Source organism: Ahaetulla prasina, chromosome 2 (genome assembly GCF_028640845.1).
Source record: "Ahaetulla prasina isolate Xishuangbanna chromosome 2, ASM2864084v1, whole genome shotgun sequence".
In the NCBI taxonomy this organism is placed as follows: Eukaryota; Metazoa; Chordata; class Lepidosauria; order Squamata; family Colubridae; genus Ahaetulla; species Ahaetulla prasina.
In genome coordinates this window covers 21254215-21277850 of record NC_080540.1, presented here as the reverse complement: position 1 = coordinate 21277850, position 23636 = coordinate 21254215, and the positions used below count along the sequence as shown (strand labels likewise).

Here is a 23636-nt window from a genome sequence, read left to right as displayed (position 1 = left end):
TCCAATTTACGCTTGACTCCTCGAGCTGAATTATTCAGTGACATTTTTTTTTTTTAATCCATTTAGTCTCATCCCACTCTTCTTTCCAAACTGGCACTTCAAAAAGCTCAGATTTGCATACCTCAAGGCTCTTCTCTCATCCAGATTCTGGCCAAGTTGAAACACGCTTTGCTTAAGCAAAATAACAATCTCGGTGCCCTCAAAACACTCCCTGGAATGAAGTGTTCATGGCTTCCCTTTGCAGGCCTCGGAGGCACCAATTTCCCGCTGGAAGCACCCTTACAGTGGTTTTAACAACCTCTGCAACTGCTACTCTCCCCTGAACATCGGTGCATGTGCTGAAATGACCGGAACCGAGCTCAAAACATCTCAAGTTGCTGGAATCAAGTTATGAACTGATGCTGTGCGGTTGAGGGTTTTTCCCCCCCCACAAAGGATACTGCTTTTATAATAGGGGCCACAGCAGTGATCGTTCATTCATGCATTCAATTATGCATGGATGCATGCATTCATATCCCACCTTTATTATTTTTATACATAATTCAAGGCAGCAAACATATCTAATACTCCTTCCTCCTCCTCTTTCCCAGAACGAGAACAATCCGGTGAGGCGGGTTGGTCTGAAAGAGAGTGACTGGCCCAAAGTCAACCAGCCTGAAAGGCCTGGGACTCACAGTGTCCCACTTTCTAGCCTGATGCCTTAACCACTAGATCAAAATGGCTCCAAAATGTTGCCAGCTCATTCTAGGCTAGAAAACAAGAGCTGCTGCCGTTCTTATGACTGTCTGGAAGGCTCCTAGGCGCCTTTTGAATGATTGTGAGAATGAGGCCTGTTTGCAAAATGGCGCCTCTCTGGCCTCACATTAACTGAGTGCGCCTGGCAATAACAACATAAAAATGTGAAGATAACTGGAGCTGCTGGTCCCTGTAACCGGCTGAGGTTGAGTTGAAGTCCACAAGTCTTAAAGTGACCAAGGTTGGAGACCCCTGCCCTAGGGCATGGTGGGGCAGGGAGAAGGATTGGGTCCTCCTAGCCAACGGCAGCTTTCCACATGCCAGTGAGCCCTGTAGCTTGTGCACCAGGCCTCCCTCACTCCTGAGGCACATCAATAGTTCACTAAACAACCCATGTGATCATCACTTAATGACCACAGCAACAGGATTGTGGCCATGCCGTGGTGGTGCAGGGGTTAGAATGTAGTACATGCAGGTTAACTACTGGGAGTTCAATCCTGACCGACTCAAGATTGATTCAGCCTTCCATCTTTCCAAGGTCGGTAAAATGAGGACCCAGATTGTTGGGGGCAATATGCTGAAGTCTCTAAACCACTTAAGAGAGCGCGATAAGGCACTATGAAGCGGAATATAAGTCTAAGTGCTATTGCTGTTGCAGTAACTGAGTGAAGCAGTCACACGATTTCCCTTAATGACTATTTTGTTCAAGATTCCGGGCTCAACTGCAGTCATACATTGAGGACTACTTGTTTGATCATGTATGCCTAACCTAATGTGCATTAGAAATTGAGATCACGCCTAACCAGTGGTGGGTTTCAAATTTTTTTTACTACCGGTTCTGTGGGTGTGGTTTGGTGGGCGTGGCATGGCTTGGTGGGCATGGCAGGGAAAAGATACTGTAAAATCTCCATTCCCATCTCAATCCAGGGGAAAGGTACTCCAAATCCCCATTTCCTCCCGATCAGCTGGGACTCGGGAGGCAGAGAATAGATGGGGGTGGGGCCAGTCAGAATTTTTACTACTGGTTCTCCAAACTACTCAAAAATTCCACTACCGGTTCTCCAGAACTGGTCAGAACCTCCTGAAACCCACCTCTGCTCCTAACCTAACGTGCATTAGAAATTGAGATCACTCTCAATATTTGTCTATCCTGGTTTGCTGGAAGAACTTCCAGAAACCTGAGATCGTTTATTGCATTATGACCAGGGAAAGCCAAAATATCTGGCTGAGAAATATATGCACACTGTCCTCTTACACCAGGGGTGTCAAACTCATGGCATGCAGGCCGGATGTGTCACGCGCTGGCCAGCCCATCCCCAGTTTAGTGAAGGAGGGGAAAGTCGCAATACGTCACGTGATGACATGACGATGCAAGTCTGACACCCTTGTCCTACACCCTTGACCACAGAGCCTGAGATTTATCAGGTAAATTAAAGATGTCTTGACCAATATTTTGGGTTTACAAAAAATGAAATTTGAAGCCAAACCTTGTTGAAGGCTCTACTACTAACTCCTGGAAACAGAAAATAGCAACTCTTATAGTTAAGATTCTGATTAAAGCATATGTACACTAAAGAAGATGGTCATTTAGCTACATGTGTCATACAACTGACTGATTTATGTGTCATCAGGTTGTTGTTGAATCCTTACAACCACACAGATTTTGTCCAAGATGATCTGTCCCTAACTTGTTCTGTCAAGTCTCCCAACTATGCACTCATTGCCAGTTTAATTGAATCCACCCACCTTGCTGCTGGTCATCCTGTTTTCTTTCCTTCCCAGCATCTTTCTTTGTTTCCCACCTTTCCCAGCATCATAATTTTCTCCAGATCTTGGCAGAAGAAACACAACCTTAATGCGACTTGTTTGATTTTGTCTTAGCCTGAATAAGTTACAGGTAGATGCGGTGGCTCAGGGGCTAGGATGTTGAGCTTGTCGATCGAAAGGTCGGCAGCTTGGCAGTTCAAATCCCTAGTGCTGCCATGTAACAGGGTGAGCTCCCGTTACTTGTCCCAGCTTCTGCCAACCTAGCAGTTTCGAAAGCACGTAAAAATGCAAGTAGAAAAAATAGGGACCACCTTTGGTGGGAAGGTAACAGCGTTCCATGCGCCTTTGGCGTTGAGTCATGCCGGCCACATGACCACAAAGACGTCTTCAGACAGCGCTGGCTCTTCGGCTTTGAAACGGAGATGAGCACCGCCCCCTAGAGTCAGGAACGACTAGCACGTATGTGCAAGGGGAATCTTTACCTTTACCTTAGTCCTTGATTTAAGAACATATTTGAGGCTGGAACTAAGCAATGTGGTTGTTAATTGAGTCCTGTTCAATTTTATGACTTTTTGGCCGCAGTTGTTAAGCAGATTGTGTAGTCATTAAGTGAATCCAGCTTCCCCCATTGACTTTGCTTATTGGAAGCTCGCTAGGAAGGTTGTAAATGATGATCACATAAACCCAGGATGCTGCAACCATCATAAATAAATGCTGATTGCCAAGTGACTGAATTTTGATCACATGATTGCAGAATAACAGAGTTGGAAGGGACCTCGGAGGTCTTTTAATCCAGCCCCCTGATCAAGCAGGGTATCCTATACCATTCCAGACAGGTGTCTGCCCAGTCTCTTCTTAAAATCATCCAGTGATCGAGCACCCAGAATTATTGAAGGTAAGGCCTTCCACTGATTAATTGTTCTAGCTGTTAGGAAATTTCTCTTTACAGTTGCAGGAGGACTGTGACACTCATAAGTATGAGGATTAGTCTTAAGGCATATTTTTTCCAGCATTATCTTAACTTCAAATGCTGATTAAATGAATGGTCGTAAGTTAAGGACTACCTGTATGGGAACCCAGCTAATTTGGTTATGTGACATGACTCAGGTTCATTATTTTAACAAATCTACACAACGGTGTTTTACTCACTAAACCATGATTAAATAAAGCTTGGTTCAGTATATGTGAACTGACACCTTTTTTTATGGGAAAGAAAAACTGAATAAAGGATTCTTCCCTGCATAGAGATCGCAAAGAAAACTGCACCTGTAATTCGGTCTAATGCTGTGCATTTTTAGTAACTCCCCAAGCATTCATGCAAAGGCCCCTCCTTGTCCACTGGCAGAGGTCTTTCTAAAGGAAACTGCAAGAACTGAACCTGGAATAATCTGCTTTAAAATGCTATATTCATTCCTAAGATTAGAGTGTTATTTCAGATTCAGCAAACATATTTCATTACTTCAAAAGGCTAACAAAAGGTGTTGACTTCTTCCTAATTCCTATTTTCCCTCAGCCTAACAAGCTGTCTTAACCAGGATCTCAGATGTGGTGAACTTCAACTCAGCTACTAGAAATTCTGGAAGTTGAAATCCTCTACATCCAGAATGCAAAGGATTGAAAGATTAGTCTACAGCAGTGATGGCTAATCTTTTCCAGATTGAGTGCCCAAAGCGTGCGGGCTCACATATGTGTGCGCACGCAGCCAAACCCTTAAAATGCAATGTGCGCCCCGCCCCACGCATGCCCCCTGCCCCCTGTGCATGTGCACACGGCCCAATGCATGTGCCCCGCCCCTTGCGCACGCTCCCTGCCCCACATGTGCTCCCCACATGCGTGCATGGGCCCCCCCGTACGTGCCCTGCTCCCCACGCATACACGGCAGAGACCCGAGACCAGCTGGCCAACAGGAGGCATGCACGCATCCACAGCTGAGCAGAGTTGAACTGAGGCGATGGTTCGCGTGCCATCAGAGAGGGCGCTGCGTGCCACCTCTGGCACGCATGCCATAGGTTCACCATCATGGGTCTACACAGATGAACTTTTGAAATCTTTCATTCATCATTCCAACTGATTTTTGCAAGATTTTCGTACTAATTTTCTGTACACCCGGGAGGAGCAAGCAGTGTCCTGTGGAGTTAATACACCCCCTCCATCCCTTTTCTAAGACTACCAAAACACAAATTGCCCTATACACTGTAAGCCGCCCTGAGTCTTCGGAGAAGGGCGGGGTATAAATGTAAACAAAAAAAAAAAAAAAGGTGAACTGATGGATATTTATGCCTATTAGGCTTTTCTGGAAAGGACATATATCTGAAAAGAGAATGACATTTTCACCCAGCTTGATGCGTTTTGTCATCAAGTTTCCTCTGGATGTCCCAAAAATAAAAATGAGTCTGGAAAAATACTTGACCCTGCCTCCTTTAGTAACATCACTGTACACCAGTGGTTCTCAACTTTTATAGTGCTGCGACCCCTTTAATACAATTCCCCACGATGTGGCGACCCCAACCATAAAATTATTTTCGTTTTGAATTTATCGCGCCTGAAGCCATATTGGCTAGCGATCTGAACTGCTTGCGATTGCCTTGAGGACGGAGGCATTAAAGCGGAGACTCCTCCCCTATTAAGTTTATCGTGCCTGAAGCCAGATTAGGCTAGTGATTGGGAGTGATTGCAGCTGGCTTGAGAGGGAGACATCAGAGCAAAGATTTCTCTCTTTTTTAATTCATCGCGCCTGAAGCCGAATTCGGCTAGCGATTTGAAGAGCCTGCAGCTGGCTTGTGAAGTCAACCATTGGAGCACTATTTTTCGACTCGCAAGTATACTTCCCATATTTCCGATGGTCTTAGGCGACCCCTGGCAAATCGTCATTCGACCCCCAACGGGGTCCCGACCCACAGGTTGAAAACCGCTGCTGTACACTCTTCCTCTCCTCTGTGGCCTTCAGAAGACCAAAAGGAAGAAAATAAATGTGTGGCAAGCAAAAGAGTTGCCTACTCTGCTCCAGAATGAAGAAAACAGAGAGGGTTGGGGCAGGGTTGGGAAGCAGGCCAGAATTAGAATAAAGGAGTCTGGAAAGATTTCTGAGTTGGCACATTCTCCCAGGAGATTTAACAGTATGCCGGGAGAAAAGGGGAGGGAGATCTTTGACAAAGCCGCTTCTCTAAATGAGATTTTATAAAACTATAACCGAGGCAGGAGAGGTGACACAGGAGGACTGGTGAATGTTTAACCTGTTCGCCTAAGCAGCAATCTGGAATGGGAGAGAGGAAGGATGTTCTTTAGGCCAAAAGCTCTTAGAAGTTCCAAACAAAAGTTACTGCCCAGTTGCTCCCACTTTAATGGCTTTTCTCAAGAAACAAAGGGGTGGGGGACAAAATTTGAAAAATAGGGTGGGAGGAGGGAAGCCAAGCAGGAAGGTTCCAAATAGAGGACAAGGATGCATGTCCCATTCTAAATTTCTGCAGATCAGGCTAGGTGAATGCCAGGGAAATTTTTGCTGGGTGATAGGATCCACAAATTGCACTGACTGTCATCAAGTTAACCATTGTTTGTTGAATGAAACACAATTGTCTGAGTTGCATAACAAACAATATCCTAAGTTACAAAGCACCTTTGACACATTATAAGGGCTGGATTCATACAATAATACAAGCCCTATTAGAAACAGCTATTCAAGCTTAAAAGCCTATATTCATGTAACCTACTTGGCCAGATTGGGTCAAGACCTACAATCGGCATTCTCCTAACTTGCTAAACTTGGCTAGAAGTAATTTTGACTAGCTGTTTTGTGGCTTTGCCTGTTATATGCAAGCCACCTGTTGGCTTAAGTCATGATTTAATATAATGTTGAAGCCCAGAAAATGGTATAACTAAGTTAAGTATGTTGTACGAAAGCTGCCTGAAGCAGGCAGTGAGAGTGGCAGGAGCCAGTATATTTATATTTATATGCAAAATTTATCTAACTGCCTGAAACAAGCCAGACTATAGATGGCTTACAGGAATTGACTCCGTTTTCTCCCAGACTATAGAAAAAATGAGGAAGTTGTTAGCTCTCAAGTTTTAGTGAAAATCAGATGGTTCTCTGAATCCTTGACTGCCTTGGCAGAGAGTCTATATCTCCAGGCATCAAGTTCTGCTCTGCGGAGATTTTGCTGCTGTCCACAGGGAACAAAAGCCAAAGTAAAAAAGGAGCACTGGACTTAGAGAATTGATTGGTTGGTTGATTGATTATATGCCATCAAGTTAGTATCAAGTCTCAGTGACCACCTAGATATTCTCCGGGACAAATTGTCCCTAATGAGGGATATCCAAGTTCAAACCTATAATACAAGCATGAAATCTGTGAGGGGCCTTTGAGACAGTCACTTGCTGGGTTAAAAGTCTGCACTAACCCACAATCATTTGTTTGTTTTGCCTGGCAAGGAATAGGAATCCACTAGCAAAATTTATAAGTAACAGTTTGCAATTTAGCATGCAGGCCCAGACGACTGTAGGAACTTCAATAAACTCTGGTTAAGAATATCAGGTTTGGTACATGATACAGCTAAAAGGCAAGACATCACTGGGGCCTAGCCAAGAAACCATAGATTAGCATGATACAGGAACTTGGTACAGTGATTAAGACATCAGGCTAGAAACTGGAGACTGAGTTCTAATCCTGATTTAAGCACAAAGCCAGCTGGGTAGCTTTTGGTCTCTCTCTCTCTTCCTCCTTCCCCCTCTCCCCCTCCCTCTCCCTCTCTTCTCCTCTCTCTTTCTCATACACACACCCCCTATTAAGAAGAATGCAAGGGCAAATCACTTCTGAAATATTGTTAAGATAATTGCAGGGGGTTTGTTCAAGTAGGTACCAGGAGTCAAGATTGACTTGAAGGTACCAAAAAAAAAAAAAAAGGTTAGATCCTGTGCCTGTAATTGGGTAGATATAGGAAAGGCTTTTCCTCTTAACCAGAGGCACATGCTACTGCTTTAGCCTCTGCTGCATTAATTAAACCAAATTTCTGCACCACCCCTTTGACCCTAGTAAATCAAGGAGTCCATAGTCAGCAATTGACTTGCCAGATGTCCTGCACTTATAGGAATGCACTTCACCAGAACATCCCATGGCCGTGACACATTATTTTTGGACTTTTGACCTAGCAGTGTTGTCAGTCTGATTGGAAATGCAGTAAATGGCTTGAGACACAGATGCCTGGAGGACCTCAACAGATGACAAAAACAAGGTAGCTTTTAAAAGCAGGGTCAAACAAGCCCTTGCTGCAGAGACCATCCTGTGCTGGAAAAAGAAAGGCCCTACGTATTTCCAAAATCTTCAAAGAACTAAAATCTTTTCTCTCCAACACATGGGGTGACATCTGCTGGCAAAATGTCACACCACACTGTGTTCCATTTGTTGCTCCACAGGCAACCCAAGGTGATGACAGTGGCTGCCCTTCACAACTATTGCACAGCCCGGTGCTGCTCTAATCTAGTGTGTATCTGACACTGCTATGGGAGCAAAGACCAACAATCCACATACTGTGCCTGCTTCCCAAACAGGAGTTCCAGCTTCCAGATCTGCTAAGACAGAGTGGGTCTTTTTGCCAAAGCAAAATCATGTACACAAAGTGATATCCAATCATAAGATATTTCCATTGCTAGAGAAAAGAGGCTTTTTTTAAAAAGAAGTCTGCATTTCTCCAGGATAAGAATTTACTGTTGGCCCGGTCTTTAATTGACAATTCGGTTGGGAGTGTATTTTCTAGTTCTGGCCAGTATTACAACCTGGCTGAACATGTGTTAGTTACCATGGCATGAAGGGATAGGTGCCTCTTCCTCACACTTTATATTCCCATTCACCCTCTCAATTCCTTTTAAAAAAATACCTTGAAAACATTTTTTTTTGGCCAAGGTGGAAAGGAATGCTTTAATTTCTGGTGTTACCAGTCTGCTGATTTTGGACTGCCAAGATTAACACAGCTCTCCTACATTATGTAATGTAGCATGTTTGAAATAATATCTCTCATCCCCGTTCATTACATTGTGGGATGGATACCTTAGCTATGACCCAAATAGATTCAGGGAAAAAAATTGAAGGGAGGGGAAACTAGTTTTTATTATACTTTTGGCATCTTCTGACTGCAGCAAGGATGCACACCATCCTTCTCTTAAGCTGTACCATGTCCTACCTGTCAATATATTTTAAAATCTCTAAATTGTAACTGCAAAGGAGGGGGGGGGAAGATGTCTAATCAGAAAGTTCAAGTTCTCTACAAACTTAATTCTCCTGAAGCTGTTAAATTGATGCAGAAAAGTTCTCACCAGCATTATCGATGTGCCTGAAAACGCTTGCAAGTCGTTGTTTAAGAAATTTTATGGGAAATTCGACCAATAATTTCAGTCCCTAAGGTTGTGCCACCATATCTTTTTTTCTTTCAGAGAGAAAACACTGAAAAACAGTATGTTTTGACTGGCAAATCTGCTGTGCTCCATCTACAGAGCCGCCAGTTAAAAAGTGTGACAATGCAATCTTCATTAATGAACAACTAACATAGACACACACACAGAGAGACTTGATTTTGGATGGATTAGAGCACAGTAACTTTCACTTCTTTGAGAGAGACCAAGAGACAGGGCACAGAATCCACCATCTCCCTTCCAGATTATGAGGTACATAAAAGATGAGGTAAGTGGCCAATTATGCTACACAAAGTCATCCTTAAGTCTTGTCCCACCTGGTGATTTGTTCATTTAACATTTTCCCATCAGTTGTCCAACTTTGGAATACTCTCAGCCCACCGCAGATGGAGATAGCAACCCAAAATGAATAGATGGGAAGGCCAAAAAGTGATTTCCTTCCATGATCCCGCTGCCTTTTTAATCAAACCTCTGAGAATATCCTTGCCAGCCAGGAAAAACAAAACAAAAAACCAGGTTTTCTCAGTCATAGAGAAAGAGCATGTTTAATATACCCAGAATGACATTAAAAAAACCCAGCGAGAGGGGAGCTGCCCCACACAGATTCTCACTACCAGCTCCACCACTCCTGCCTTCTCTCTTCCTGAGGGTGCCTTCAAATTCAGAAGGAAAGCAGAAAGCACACAGATCCCCGCACACCCTTGTTTTGTACAGCAGGTTCAAGGGAAGGATCCCAAAACCCCCCAAAGCCCAGAGCTCCACTTTTGCCATCTTCTTGGGGAGGAAAAACCGACCTCAGGTTTCCACCAAGAAGAAGAAGAAGCAGCGAAACGCCCGCGGTCACCACTCCCTGGGGGACAGGCAAGTACCTCCACCGAACAAAGAAGGCTGGGGGGGTGGGTGGGACCGAGTCCAGCCCTCGGAGGGGAAGGGTCTCTGCTGCTTCAGGGTGGCTTTCCTCGCCCCTTCCTCCTCCTCCTCCTCCTCCCCCTTCCCCAGGGAGGGGAGAAGGCATAAGCAAAGGATTTCCAGCCTCGAAGCTGGTTAGCTGGGGATGGGTGGGTGGGTGGGTGGATGAGGGCTAACCCCCTTCTCTTGGCAAGGCTGAAAAGGAATAGAGGTGGGAGCGGGGTGGGGGAAGGCAAGCGGGCAGAGCCTTCACAAGCAAGCGTGAATAAAGAGGTCATTCTCAACGAGCCGGTTAAACACACACCTCTCCGAGATTCAGCGGATACCCCGCGCACACACACACATACACACACACCCAACTCGGTCTGGCGGGTGTCGCCAAAGCAGCACGGGGTTCAGGGCGACGCTTCCCCCAAATAATAAGTTCTGGGGAGCCGCTGCCAGGATGCCCCCCTTCAGAGCCAAAAAAACTCCCATTCAAGCCAGCGCCGCCTCGCTCTCAAGGGGGGGGGCGGAGGAGAGAGAGAGAGAGAGAGAGAATGAATGGGAGAAAAGAAAAAAACTTAGGAGAGGAGGAAGGGAGATCGAGAGGAAACGTGGGGGGGTTGTCTCTATACCCTCCTTCCAGGCGGGCCACAATGTTGAAAAGCTTCAGATTGCGCTCTCGCTCTCCTTTCTTTCTTTCTTTCTTTCTTTCTTTCTTTCTTTCTTTCTTTCTTTCTCTCTCTCTCTCTCTCTCTCTCCTCTTGTTCGTCTTTTTCTTTTCTTTCCATCCGCGGAAGCCTCCCGGGCAGGCAGAAGGAGCGTGAAACAAAAGAGAGACCCAAGAAACGGGAAAGGGGGGGGGGGGGGAGAGGAGAAGTAAGGAGGAAACTCACCCCAAATGCCATCTCCGAACAACTTGCCCTGGGGGCGGGGTGGGAACCCAAGGCTCTCTCCCTCTCTCGGACAATCGGGGGGGGCGAGCGAGCGGCGATCTCCGCGTCTCCGCCGATGCACCAGCCGCGGCCGCCGGGAAGAAGGACCCTCCGTCACCTTTCTCTTCGCCGCGGGGAATTCCAACGCGCGGTGTAAACAAGCCGCCCGCCCCCCTCCCCTTCCGACTCCCCGCAAGTCCACCTCCTCCCCACGGCTGCTCCGGAGAAAGAGAGAGAGAGCGAGAGAGAGAGAGAGAGGCTTGCGCGGAAAGAGGCTGCGATCCAAGCGCGCCGCCAGCACGGTGCGTGCGCCCCCCCCCCCGGTCAGTCAATCACCCGGGGTTTCCTGGGAGGCAAGCGACGCTGCCGGGCGTTTGGAAAGTACTTCGGCGACCGGCCCGCCGCTAAAAGCAAACAACGAGGCGAGGCGCCGGAGCCCCTGCTGCGAGTGAGCGGCTACTGCAAAAGCCAGAGAGAATGAGAGAGAGAGAAGGAGAGCGCTGGGCGACGCCGGCTGACAAAAGCCAAGCCCGGCCTCGCCGCTACTCCCCGGCGGCGCCCCTCCTCCGCCCGCAGAGGCATCCGGGGTGAGGAGCGCCAGCCGGAGAGCCCTGCGGGAAACGCGGGCAACCCGCCTCCAGCCTGAATCGCGCGGGCCCTGCAGGGAAACTCGCAGCGCGCCAAAGCTGCCCGAACGCCTGCAGTCCGCTTTTTGCTCGCTTGTTCGCCCGCCAGCAGCACCAGCAGCAGCCCGCGGCTCGGGGCTTGTTTATAGGTAAAGGAAGAGGGTGCCGCCCCCGCGCCCCGTCCACGATCAGCCGAGAGAAGTCGGCTTTCTCCCGCCGCAAAGCTGGCAGGGCGGAATCCGGGAGCCGCAACTCTGCAAACACGAGGCAGGACTTCCCCCCCCCCCGCCCCTTGTTCCCGCCTCAAGAAACGCTGGAGCTTCTTGCCCGATGAAGCTCCAGAATACGCACCTAAAGACCGTTTCTCCCAGGGATTAAAAAAAAAAAAGCGGGGGTGGGGGTGTTCGTTGCCCCCGTACTCCCGAGTCTTGGGTTCAAAAGAAGCTGCCGTGTGTTAGGCTTACACAGTTGATGCCACACTCTCATTATGATAACCGTGACACATAGGCCATACACAAGTGGGGCTTTTAACTCAGGGAGAAAAGGTGGGGTATAAATGAAACTAATAAAGAATGTATTTTGTATTTGCTGCCCCTGGGGTTTTTTTTAATGATATTTTAGATCTGGTAGCCCCAAGGGGTAGAGAATTCGGCTGGCTAGATGACAGATAGAAGCTCTTCAGCCCGTGGTAATTAACTGAAACTGTTGTAAGTCGTGGAGTACCTGTTATTTCTTATTCTATGGTTACAAAAAATCTCATTTTTTTCCCTATTACACGTTTTTTCTAATCATCAAATCTCAAGCCGTGTGCATTTTTTTCTCTTTCATGCAAAAAGTCTATAAGAGGTTTCCATCCAACCGTAAATGTAGCTACAGGTACTCCTCAACTTACAACTAAAATTGGGACCAGGATTTCTGTTGCTAAGCAAGGTGATTCTTCACTGAATGGTACCAGATTTTATGGCCATTTTTGCCACAGTTGTTAAGTGAATCCAGCTTCCCTCATTGACTGCTTGTCAAAAGCCATCTGGGAAAGTCACAAATGATCAGAATAAAGCTGGAAGGGACCTTGGAGGTCTTCTAGTCCAGCCCCTTATACAAGCAGGAGATCCTATACCATTTCAGACAGACAAGTGACTGTCCAATCTCTTCTTAAAAACCTCCAGTGATGATCAAACGATCCTGGATGCTGCAACCATCATAAATACACATCAGTTAACAACTGCCCATATTCTGATCTGCAACAGTTGTTAAGTGTAAGGATTGGTCATAAGTCACTTTTTTCAGTACCTTCGAATGGTTGCTAAATGAATAGTTGTAAGTCGGGGGTTTTCTGCACTGTCTTTTCTCTAATTAAAGGAACTAGATAAGGCATCTCTGCAAGTTCCATCATCTTTACCAACCTTTCCTCAATCGTGGGTAGTTTTGGACCTTTCAGGCTAATTTTCGAGAGTGGGCCTGTGGGAGCTTTCTCTTTTCAGGTCCATAGGATGTGAATTAAGCACAGGCTTTTCCAGGTCTCTCACTTTTTACAATACAAATAGCCCAAATCTTGCTTGCATTTTACAAATTAGTTAAAATCACTTTGTTCAAGCGTAGTGTCGCTCTTTAGTTGTTCTTGGCACTTTGTAGGTTATGTGTTTCTTATTTTTTTCTTTCATTTTTATATTGCCTACCTAACCTTGTTAACTGCCTAGAGCCTAATAGAATTGGAAAAGAAATAAATAAAATATTTTAATGGCATTACGAATGAAGGCAAATATACATGTCCCAGGATATGCAGGATCCAATCTGTGTGGCTCTCTGGGATCAGAAGTTTTCTTTAAAAGATTTCTTTAATGCCATTGCTCTGGTTGCAATCTACAATTGTTTGAATGTTAACATCCATCCAGAGTTTATAAATGTGAAGAGCAGCTCTGAGCTAAAACTAAGCCAGCGTGATAGGCTGATTGCATTGTTTCTGAGACCCTTTCATGGCATAAACAGTAAATGTGCTACAAACATCAGTTATGAGAAGCAGGCTTGTTATGCTGAAAGCTGGAGCTGTGTACAATACAAGAGACACCTTCCCTCAGTAAGTGTTCAAGCATGCATTTACACTCCTGTTATACCCATTAAGTAGCTCACTGTTTAAAATAACAATGTCTTATCTCTAAGCCTTGGTTCTTAACTAAAATATAATTCTAAAATGTTTGGTTTCAAGAATGCTTGACTCATGAGGTAGGTCCTATTTCTGCACTTTTCTCCTATCAGTCTGATCTTTCTTCATTTTTGGATTGGAGGCTCGGGCCTGATTCATAAAGCATTCTGAGTCACAATTTTGCTAATAATGGCTAAGTAGATAAACAATAATTAGCTTGATTTGTGCAACAATTAAGCCACAAAAAAACTAAACCAACGTTTTGGTTTGGTGAAATATGTGATATCAATCTGTAGAATGTCCCCCACCCCCCATACATAATTCTCTTTTGAAGATGCTTCAACCGTGCTTCCAATATTTGGAATTTTCTGTGTGAGAGTAATGTGGGATGTTGTCATTGTAAAAATTAATAAGGGTAAGGAATGAGAAAAGTGGCAGTATTATAGTGGGCGTGAAGTTGGAGTGTTGAATTTTGGGGCTCGAAGAACATAAAATATACCAACTGTGTTATGCTGATAGAACCAGAAGTAGTGACAGCCATAGGCCCATCAGCTATAGATACCGGTAGTCCTCAACTTACAACCACAATTAAGCCCAAAATTTATATTAAGTGAGAAATTTGTTAAGTGAGTTTTACCTCATTTTATGACTTTTCTTGCCACATATTTGTTAAATGAATCACTGCAGTTGCTAAGTTTGTAATATGGTCATTAAGTGAATGTGGCTTCCCCATTGACTTTGCTTGTCAGAAGTTTGCAAAAGAAGATCACCTGACCCTGGGACACTGCAACCCCCATCAATATGAACCTGTAGGAGATGACCAGGTTGAGCCCAAGGGAGGGGTCAAACGCATCACCAGTCATGAGACTCTGTGCATCCACAAGCGATGTTAATCCAGGCCCCCTTGAATTCCTTTCTTAACTGCTGCTAATTTCTTTTGACTATTAGTAGTTCAGATTCTTGTAGAGAGCTTAAGTTTGCAATAAATCTTTATATTCATTTAAACATTGACTTTGCTTTTCAGAAGATCACAAAAGGCGAGTACATGACTCCTGGACACTGCAACTGTCAGTTGTCAAGCATTCAAATGTATATCCATGTAGCCATGTGGATGCTACAACAGTTGTAAGTATGAAAAACGGACATAAGTCACTTTTTTCACTGATGTTGTAACTTTGAACGGTCACTAAATGAACTGTTATAGGTCGAGGACTACCTGTACTTCCTCATATAAGAGGAGAGGTATGTATTTGTGTCTAACTGGTAAATGTAGGAAGATCCACACAGTAAGAGCATATTTGTCACAAATAATTAACATGACTTGGTATTACTTGGAAACACTGAAGCATCTGCCACAATGATAGACTTTTCAAAATAATTCTTTTTACAAAATCTGATCACAGTGTTATCTTGATACTAAGGCCATATTTTGATTGCAAATCAAGATGGCAATCAGTTAACCCCAAAAAAAGCAAAAATCCTCCTTTGCTTTCAGTTCAGATCATCTGGTTAGTGAGTTAGGAGACAGGCAGGCAGGTAGGCAAAAGTTTGTGGCCATCATTATTTGTTAAATATTCATCAAAATAGGCATCCAGACCTGAAACGTTTGAGACAGGTTGTACTATAGCTTTCATCACCTTATTATGGGAATTGTAATTACTTAACTAATGAATAACGCCTTTCTTTTACCGATTAACTCACTGAATTTTATTATTGTTGTTGGTTCGGCTCAAAGCCAGCCCTCAGTTAGATAAAGCATGCAATTTCAAAGCACAGTGGAAGACATGCCACTATTTTTAATACAAAGCATTCATGGAACAGTGTTATGGTCTGGTCATTGAGGAAAAGGAATTGATTCTTCTCTCCCTGTGTCATTTCAATAGCAGCCAAAATAGAGGGGTCAAACGAGGCAAAATCACAGTCACGGCATAGCGGTCAAAGCCCCACCCCTTTTCTCATGTGACACATGCATTGACCAAAGGGGCGGAGCTTTGATTGCCATGCCGTGACCACCATTTTGTCTTTGGGATTCCCTCCTTGCTGGCACCGTTGGTCATTTTGTACTGAAAATTGCTTTCCCCAAGGCTCTTATTTTTTTTTTCCTTGGAGGCCTCTGGACAAGTTCTCAGTGCAGGTCTCCTCCTTGGGATGTCTTGGGGAATGGCCCCTGACACTTTCTGATTCCCAGGGCAGGATGCAGAGCCTTGCAAAATGCTGGCCATATTCAATATGGCTGGATTTGGTGAGATGAGTATCCTTAACAGAATCTGAAGGGGGAAACACTCTTCAAGGGTAGAGGAACCACTCTCTATCAAAAAAGCCAGCAATATCACATGGATCCAGCCAGAGATCAGCCCTTGAGTGGCTTTCACATGCTAGGAGTGACCAGGATCTAACAATTACGTGTCCTGGCTAACAGTTCCAAAGATCCTATTCCCTTTCCTCAGGAATTATAGAATGAAACTCCTCTCAGCGTAAACATGTCTCCATTCCCTTGACCAGCTCAGTCCAGTCAGAGTCCGAATATGAGCAAATCTATTTTTTCTTCTAGGTGCCCAGAATATTCTGCATGAAGTCCACAAGATGGTTCTGAGGCTTATCTGAAAAAGGGTCACTTACATTTTATCACCATGATGTAACCCCAAATGTCTGCTTTTACATGTGCTCGGTCAGATTTGCTCTTCATTTTCCTCCAATTCTAGGCATGTCTTCTGATGTTTCATCTCTTAGAAGTCCTCAGAAAATCAATGAACCTCCCAGAGATCAGTGTTCAGTAAAAGGCCCCACTGAAGCTCTCGTCACCTGTCCATTCCAGGTAGAAATTAAGGCCTCAGATGAAGAACTGGCCTGATCATAGAATTATGGGAAGGGACCTTGGAGGTCTTCAGGTCCAACCCTCTGCCCAAGGCAGAAGTCCTTATACTACCCAGGACAAATGGTTATCCAATCTTTTCTTGAAAACCTACAGTGATGCAACATTCACAGTTCCATAAGGCAAGCTTTTCCATTGATTAATTGTTCTTATTGTCAGGAAATTCCTCCTTGTTTCCAGGTTGAATCTTACTCTTATCCTCAGGGGAAAAAAACCCTATAAAAATCTTCTGGGCCCATTAGCAGGGGTGAAATCCAGCAGGTTCTGACAGGTTCTGGAGAACCAGTAGCGGAAATTTTGAGTAGTTCGAAGAACCGGCAAATACCACCTCTGGCTGGCCCCAGGGTGGGGTGGGAATGGAGATTTTGCAGTATCCTTCCCCTGGAGTGGGGTGGGAATGGAGATTTTGCAGTATCCTTCCCCTGCCATGCCTACCAAGTACCGGTAGTAAAAAAAAAATTGGATTTCACCCCTGCCCATTAGGTACCTAGAATGGTCCCATTTATTAGGTTCTGACTGTGAGGAGAAGTAGCACCAGTAACTCAAATGGTGATCAGAGAAAATCTGACCATGAAAGCAATCTGATGATAATGTCCTACACCTTCAGATAACATCACAATTGCCCTGAGCAAACGAAAACAAAAACAGATCTAATGTGTGACCTCCGGCATGTGTCAGGCCCTCAATAATTGGGCACAGTTGATGGTTGTTGTGATCTTTTGACCTTCCCTGGACTCCGCTTCACCTGGGGCAAGTTAAAATCTCCAAGGTCCATCAGCTCTGGGGAGTCCACTGTCAGCTCAGCAAGACTTACAACTTAAAATTTACAACTCCGTTGACTTCAACATGACCTGTGTTTAACACACAAAATCATCTATTGCAATAGCCTTCCTGTAAATGACTACTTCAGCTTCAATCGCAATATTACAAGAGCAAAAAATAGATTCAAGCTTAATGTCAACCGCTTCAAACTTCATTGCAGAAAATATGACTTCTGTAACAGAGTTGTTAACGCTTGGAACTCATTACCTGACTCCATAGTCTCTACTCAAAATCCCAAAAACTTCAACCAAAAACTTTCTACTATTGACCTCACCCCATTCCTAAGAGGACTATAAGGGGCGTGCATAAGAGCACAAAAGTGCCTACCGTTCCTGTCCTATTGTTCCCTTCATTATATCAAATTAATATAGCTGATGCGTATTTTTTTATTTATATATATATATATTTTCTTCATGATATATAGAATAGAATAGAATTTTTATTGGCCAAGTGTGATTGGACACACAAGGAATTTGTCTTGGTGCATATGCTCTCAGTGTACATAAAAGAAAAGATACGTTCATCAAGGTACAACATTTACAACACAATTGATGGTCAATATATCAATATAAATCATAAGGATTGCCAGATAAAATATTGTCAAATAAAATATTGTTTTATTTATGACAATGTTTGTGTATACTGTTGTGACAAAATGAAATAAAAAAAAAAAGATTCCAGCAGCTCAAGCAGGGAATTCGCTGTGCAGCAGGGAAGCCAAAAGCAGCAACTGTTCCCTGGAGCCTAAACTTCATCCATTTAGGTCTCACGCCCAGTTTCCTATGGCACAAAGCCTCTGAAGCCATCAAGGCCTGCCAGGTGTGCCACCTCTCCTTCCCTGCCCCAGAATTACACGCTCATACCAAACATAAGTCAGCCTCAAGTTCACCACCACCCAGAGGTGGTGTTCAGCAGGTTCTGACCAGTTCTGGAAAAAGGGTGGCGGAAATTTTGAGTAGTTCTGGAAACCCAGCAAATATCACCTCTGACTGGCCCCACCGCCATCTATTCTCTGCCTCCCACCGAGTCCCAGCTGATCAAGAGGAAATGGGGATTTTGCAGTAACCTTCCCCTGGAGTGGGGTGGGAATGGAGATTTTACAGTATCCTTCCACTGCCACGCCCACCAAGCCATGCCACGCCCACCATGCCACGCCCACAGAACCGGTAGTAAAAAAAAGTTGAATCCCACTGCTGCCACCACCCCAGCTTAATTTGGTTCACTGGGATGTCCCTGGGAGAGTAAAATGAGGGGGACCCTTGAGCTTCTATACAAAAGACAGAATATAAATGTGATAAATAAAATTTACATCGAATAACACCATGAAAGTTGGAAGCCTATGTGAAGTGAAACATGTTCCTTATGCAACAGTTGAAACTGATAGGAGGAAAACCATAGAGTACTAGTCTAGGATAGCCAAAAGGTCTAGTCTGGTAGGACTTCTTCAGACTAGCACATTGTATTAAAAGGCATAAGGTTTCACAATGAAAAGCCAGTGCCTTTTAACAAAATGTGCTTGTTTATCAAAGTGCTCTCAGCCTCTCCTGAGTTTTGAACTATATATAGTTTCTCATTCAAACTGCTGGCTGGTTTGCTGTTTCACAGGGCTTAAGTGGTTGCTAATTCTTAATTCCCAAAGCAAACACTGACTCAATAAACACAGCATATTATTTATTAGACAGCCTACCTCAATGTGTCTGATCTTTGCTCCTTGCTGACCATTGTAAAGAGTACAAGTCTATTGTGCAAGGAATTATTACTTGCTTCTAGGAAGCTGTTGCATTTTCTATCCTGTCTCTTTCTTATATAAATATACTATATTGTGCTATATATAAAACATGATGGAAATTTGCTGCTGTACTAACAGCTTTGATTCACAGCACCTCTTAAAAACTGGATTTGTGATACTGTGAAATCATGGATAGTCATCACATTTCTAATAATTTTCAACAAGCTGCTATTCAGTTCAGGGCATTTATTTGCAGTTTTGAAAATATTATTCTTTCTGGCTCCCCAATCTGAGAAATTGTGCATATTCATCACATCTAATCATTTTTTTAAAAAAGATTACTCAGTTTCAGACACTTACAGTGAGGCAAAGTGTAATTCCTTTTGTCCCCAGACTGAAAAATTATGGCTATTTGTCATGTTACAAAACTTAAAAAAAAACTTTCACAAAAGATTTTATAAGGTGTAAAATTGTCCGGTTTTTTTCTCTCCTGGAAGCCGGGAATCATAGACTCATCTTTTTTTTAGCCACAGTTGTGGCTAAAATTTAGTATTTTTTTTTTCTTGAGAGTTATACAATTGAAACTATAACGGAAGATAATATGGATGCTAAAGCACATCGGTTTAGATGTTATTGCATACTAGTTAATATTTACATGAAAATTAAAATTTTGTGTAAAAGATAGGAGTAAATAATATGAAATAAAGAAAATGGAATGTAATAATTAGGAATATGTATATATTGAAATGTATGATACACAAACATCGCACCATTCAACACAATGATATGTATAATTTTTTTAAAAAATAATAAAAGCTTGATAAAAAAAACAACTGGGGCAAGAAAGGTCGTAAAACGGGGAAAATCTCACTTAAATGTCTTGCTTTGCAACATAAATTTTGGGCTCCTTTCTGGTTATAAGTTGAGGACTGCCTATAACATATACAACTCCATTCCAGGGTTGCCTCTTTCCAATTGTATTGACAATACTCTATTCTCATAATGTGTATGTGTGTGTGTCAGCGGTGAAATCTACTTACTTTCCCTACCAGTTTGAAAGTGCACGCACTGTGGGCGTCATGTGCACGCAGGGACCCTCTGCGCATGCGCAAACACTTTGCGCATGTGCAGAGGGTAAAAAACAGGTAACTTCCTGTTTAAAACCTGAAAGTAACACCGACCAGTCAGGTGGGCGAAGCCTCGCGCTGCCATCACTATTGGTTCTTCGAACCACCTGCCACCATTGCTACTGGTTCAGTCGAACCGGTCTGAACTGGTAGCATTTCACCCATGGTGTGTGTGTGTGTATGTGTGTGAAAGATAGCTTGGTTGCTGTGGACAGGAGAGGCCTTCCAAGCAGGAAAATAAAACAGTCATTAAAAGGATTAGGGAGTTCCTTTTGGTAGCAACTGGAAAGAGCCCTTGTCCCACAATCAATCCTAGCTTAAACCTTCCAACAGGAACATCCAAGTTTTCCTTCCATGTTGCCAACATCGGCAAGGGCCAAGGACACTTCAGAATTCTTACATATTGGAAAAAAGAACCCAAACATTAAGTACATACTTGATGGACACTACCTTACAGATGACCCCCACCCTGTTAAAGACCTTGGAGATTTCATATCAAATGATCTAAGTGCCAAAGCCCACTGCAACTACATAGCAAAAAAGGCTCTAAGAGTTGTAAATCTAATCTTGCGTACTTTCTTTTCCAAAAACACTACACTACTAACCAGAGCATATAAAACATTTGCTAGACCAATTCTAGAATACAGCTCGCCTATCTGGAACCCTCGCCACATTTCTGACATCAATACAATTGAACGTGTCCAGAAATACTTTACAAGAAGAGTTCTTCATTCCTCTGAAAACAAAAAATACCTTATCCCACCAGACTTGAAATCCTAGGCTTAGAAAACTTGGAACTCCATCGCCTTCGACAAGACCCAAGTTTAACTCATAGAATCATCTATTGTAATGTCCTTCCTGTTAAAGACTACTTCAGCTTTAATTGCAATAATACAAGAGCAACCAATAGATTTAAACTTAATGTAAACCGCTTTAATCTAGATTGCAGAAAATATGACTTCTGTAACAGAATCATCAGTGCTTGGAACACTTTACCTGACTCTGTGGTGTCTTCCCATAATCCTAAAAGCTTTAACCAAAAACTTTCTACTATTGACCTCACTCCATTCGTAAGAGGACCATAAGGGGCGTGCATAAGAGCACAAATGTGCCTACAGTTCCTGTCCTATTGTTTTTCTTTTCTTCTTCCTTATATATATATATATATGCTTATACCTCCTAATATTTACTCATATATATGTTTATATACTATATAATCTTTTTGTATGATACTTATATATATTGTTGTGACAAGTAAATAAAATAAAATAAAAGAAAGAGGGAATCGGCACATATTGATTTTTAAGAGGGAAACAAAGGCTGAAGTGACCTTTCATTGGGTTGTCTGAGGAATTGCTTTTATTTCACCCTCACCAACGAAAGGGGCCGATGGCCTTTCAATTCCTAGGTGAACCCCTTTGTCTCCAGCCCTTCCCCCTCACCTATGCTGCAAGGGAGAGAAAGCCTTTTAGCAGCCTTGCCACAAAGGAGGCTGACCTGGAAAGTCACAGCAGGTCCAGGGAGAGCTTCCCAGCCTTTTTTTTTCAGGGTCGCTAAATCCCAAAATGGCCTGGGAAAAGGGAAAGGGCTGCAATTTAGTACCGCAAAATAAGCTTGAAGCGTGGCACGTTCTGGAAATCACACACCAATTTGCAATCCTGCTTCTTCAACGGGCCGGTTATTATGACCATTGCAAAGCGTGGATCCATGAAATTGAGAATGTTCTTTCTTAAGACAATTGTCAACAAGCACGCTGGTCATCGGCTCTCCCAAAGCAAAAAAATAAATTCTTTTTGGAGCTCTCCTATTAATCAGAGAGAGATGTCAGTACAGGGTTGTATGTTTCCCAAAGGGAGACATGAACTCCAAAAAAGAAGAGGGGGCAAGAACGCCAGGGAAGAAAGGAGCCAATATGTCAATATTTGACAGGTCCCATAACTTCAATGCTGACCCTGGTACATAACAATTTATGAACCATCTGCGCCCATCCAAGGTCATATTGTCACATTGCCTGGATTTATTTTACTACAGCAGTGAATTTAGGTATAATACGTCCTATTTAAAGTCTTTACCAACTATTTTCAGGATTATTTTACATGGGGTTACTCAAAAGTGAGACTCCTTAGATTTGATAAGGCACAGGTAAGCACTTTATTTTTTCTTTTCAAGAAATGCAGAGCTGTAACTAGATCTTCCCTCTTTAAGTTGGTGGGTGAAAAGATAACAGTCTGGATTTGTCTTTGTGCTTTCCCTCATTTGCTTGTATTTTAGAGCAATAATTCCAATAAGAAAACCTCCTCATACAAAACAACAAAACGTTTCTGTGAACATAAGCACCCATTCATAGAAGAGTCTGCCTGTTGTATTTCTGCATGAATAACCATTCTCATCTAGGACGCATCTCCACATCCCCCTAACTTCAACACCAAATGAATAGCTAAATATTCTTCAAGGACATTTCCTTAACTGATTGATAGGTTAGGTGACATCAGTCAGTGTTTGACTCTTTGCAATCACAAAGATAGATCTTCTCCAGGATGACCTGTGCCCAACCAGCCCCTTCAGGTCCCCCAACAATGCAAAAACCATGGCTGACCGGGTCTTATATTAATTTTTGCTCCAAAAGACGCATTATGGCTTATTTTCTGGTTAGGTCTTATTTGGGGGGAAATACGGTGCACCATCTGGCTGACAATCTTAACTGGATTGCAATTGCAATCCAGTTAAGATTGTTAACTGCAATTAAATAAACTGCAAATAAATCCCGTTAACTGCAATTGCTCCTAGAAGCACAAAGCTGTAAACACCAGCCTGAAGATGACGTATGAGACTTCGTCGAAACGTCGCCAAGACACTTCCAATTTTACGTGGGAGAAAACCCGAAAAACCAAAGACCTACATATATATGTGTATGTGTGTGTGTATTAGAATAGAATTTCATAATAGTTTAACAAATGTTAAGGATGAATGGCTCCTTTACATATGACACATTACATAGCAATAGAGATTCAAACATTTGGAATATGGTTTCTAGAAAAAAAGTGAAGCCAATAACAGATGAAAACACTTAAAACAGAAACTAGCAACAATCCTTAATGCAAAGTATAAATATTTAAACTGTGGTTAGCAACTGGGGACACAAATGCAAGGGCTGGGAGAAAGTGTCACTAGAATATTTGCCCACAATGCTTTTTATTCATACTCAGCAGACATTTCTTTTTTAGTTATAGTTCATTAGTGCAATGGTAAAACATTTTTTTAAGGATCACATTGCAGAAAATAGTTGGCTTTGTTTTTCACTTTAGTTTGATATAGAATTGCCCAAAGACCGTTAGTTTGATCTGTTGCCCTGTCATCCTCTGGTCACAAGGTAATGCAGTCTATCCTTGACTTACAACCATTAATTTAGTGACAATTCAAAGTTACAACAGCACTGAAAAATGTGGCTTATGACTGATTTTCACACTTACAACTGTTGCAGCATCCTTATCCTGTGATCAAAACGGGCACTTGACAGCTGGCATTTATTTATGACTGTGGCTAACTTAATGGCAGAATAATTCTCTTAATAGCTTCAGTGATTCACTTAGCAA

General features: G+C 43.3%; 1 long non-coding RNA gene across 2 annotated transcripts; it reads left to right on the top strand.

Moving 5' to 3' along the window:
* Positions 1–10986: 10986 nt before the first annotated feature.
* On the top strand, positions 10987–20640 carry LOC131189525 (uncharacterized). 2 transcript variants are annotated; one of them, XR_009153065.1, is made up of 3 exons: positions 10987–11029; positions 14518–14618; positions 16045–20640. It is a non-coding gene; the product is annotated as an uncharacterized LOC131189525 (long non-coding RNA). The 2 variants fall into 2 exon arrangements; XR_009153064.1 differs by lacking the exon at positions 10987–11029 and adding an exon at positions 11366–11502.
* The last annotated feature ends 2996 nt before the right edge of the window (positions 20641–23636 follow it).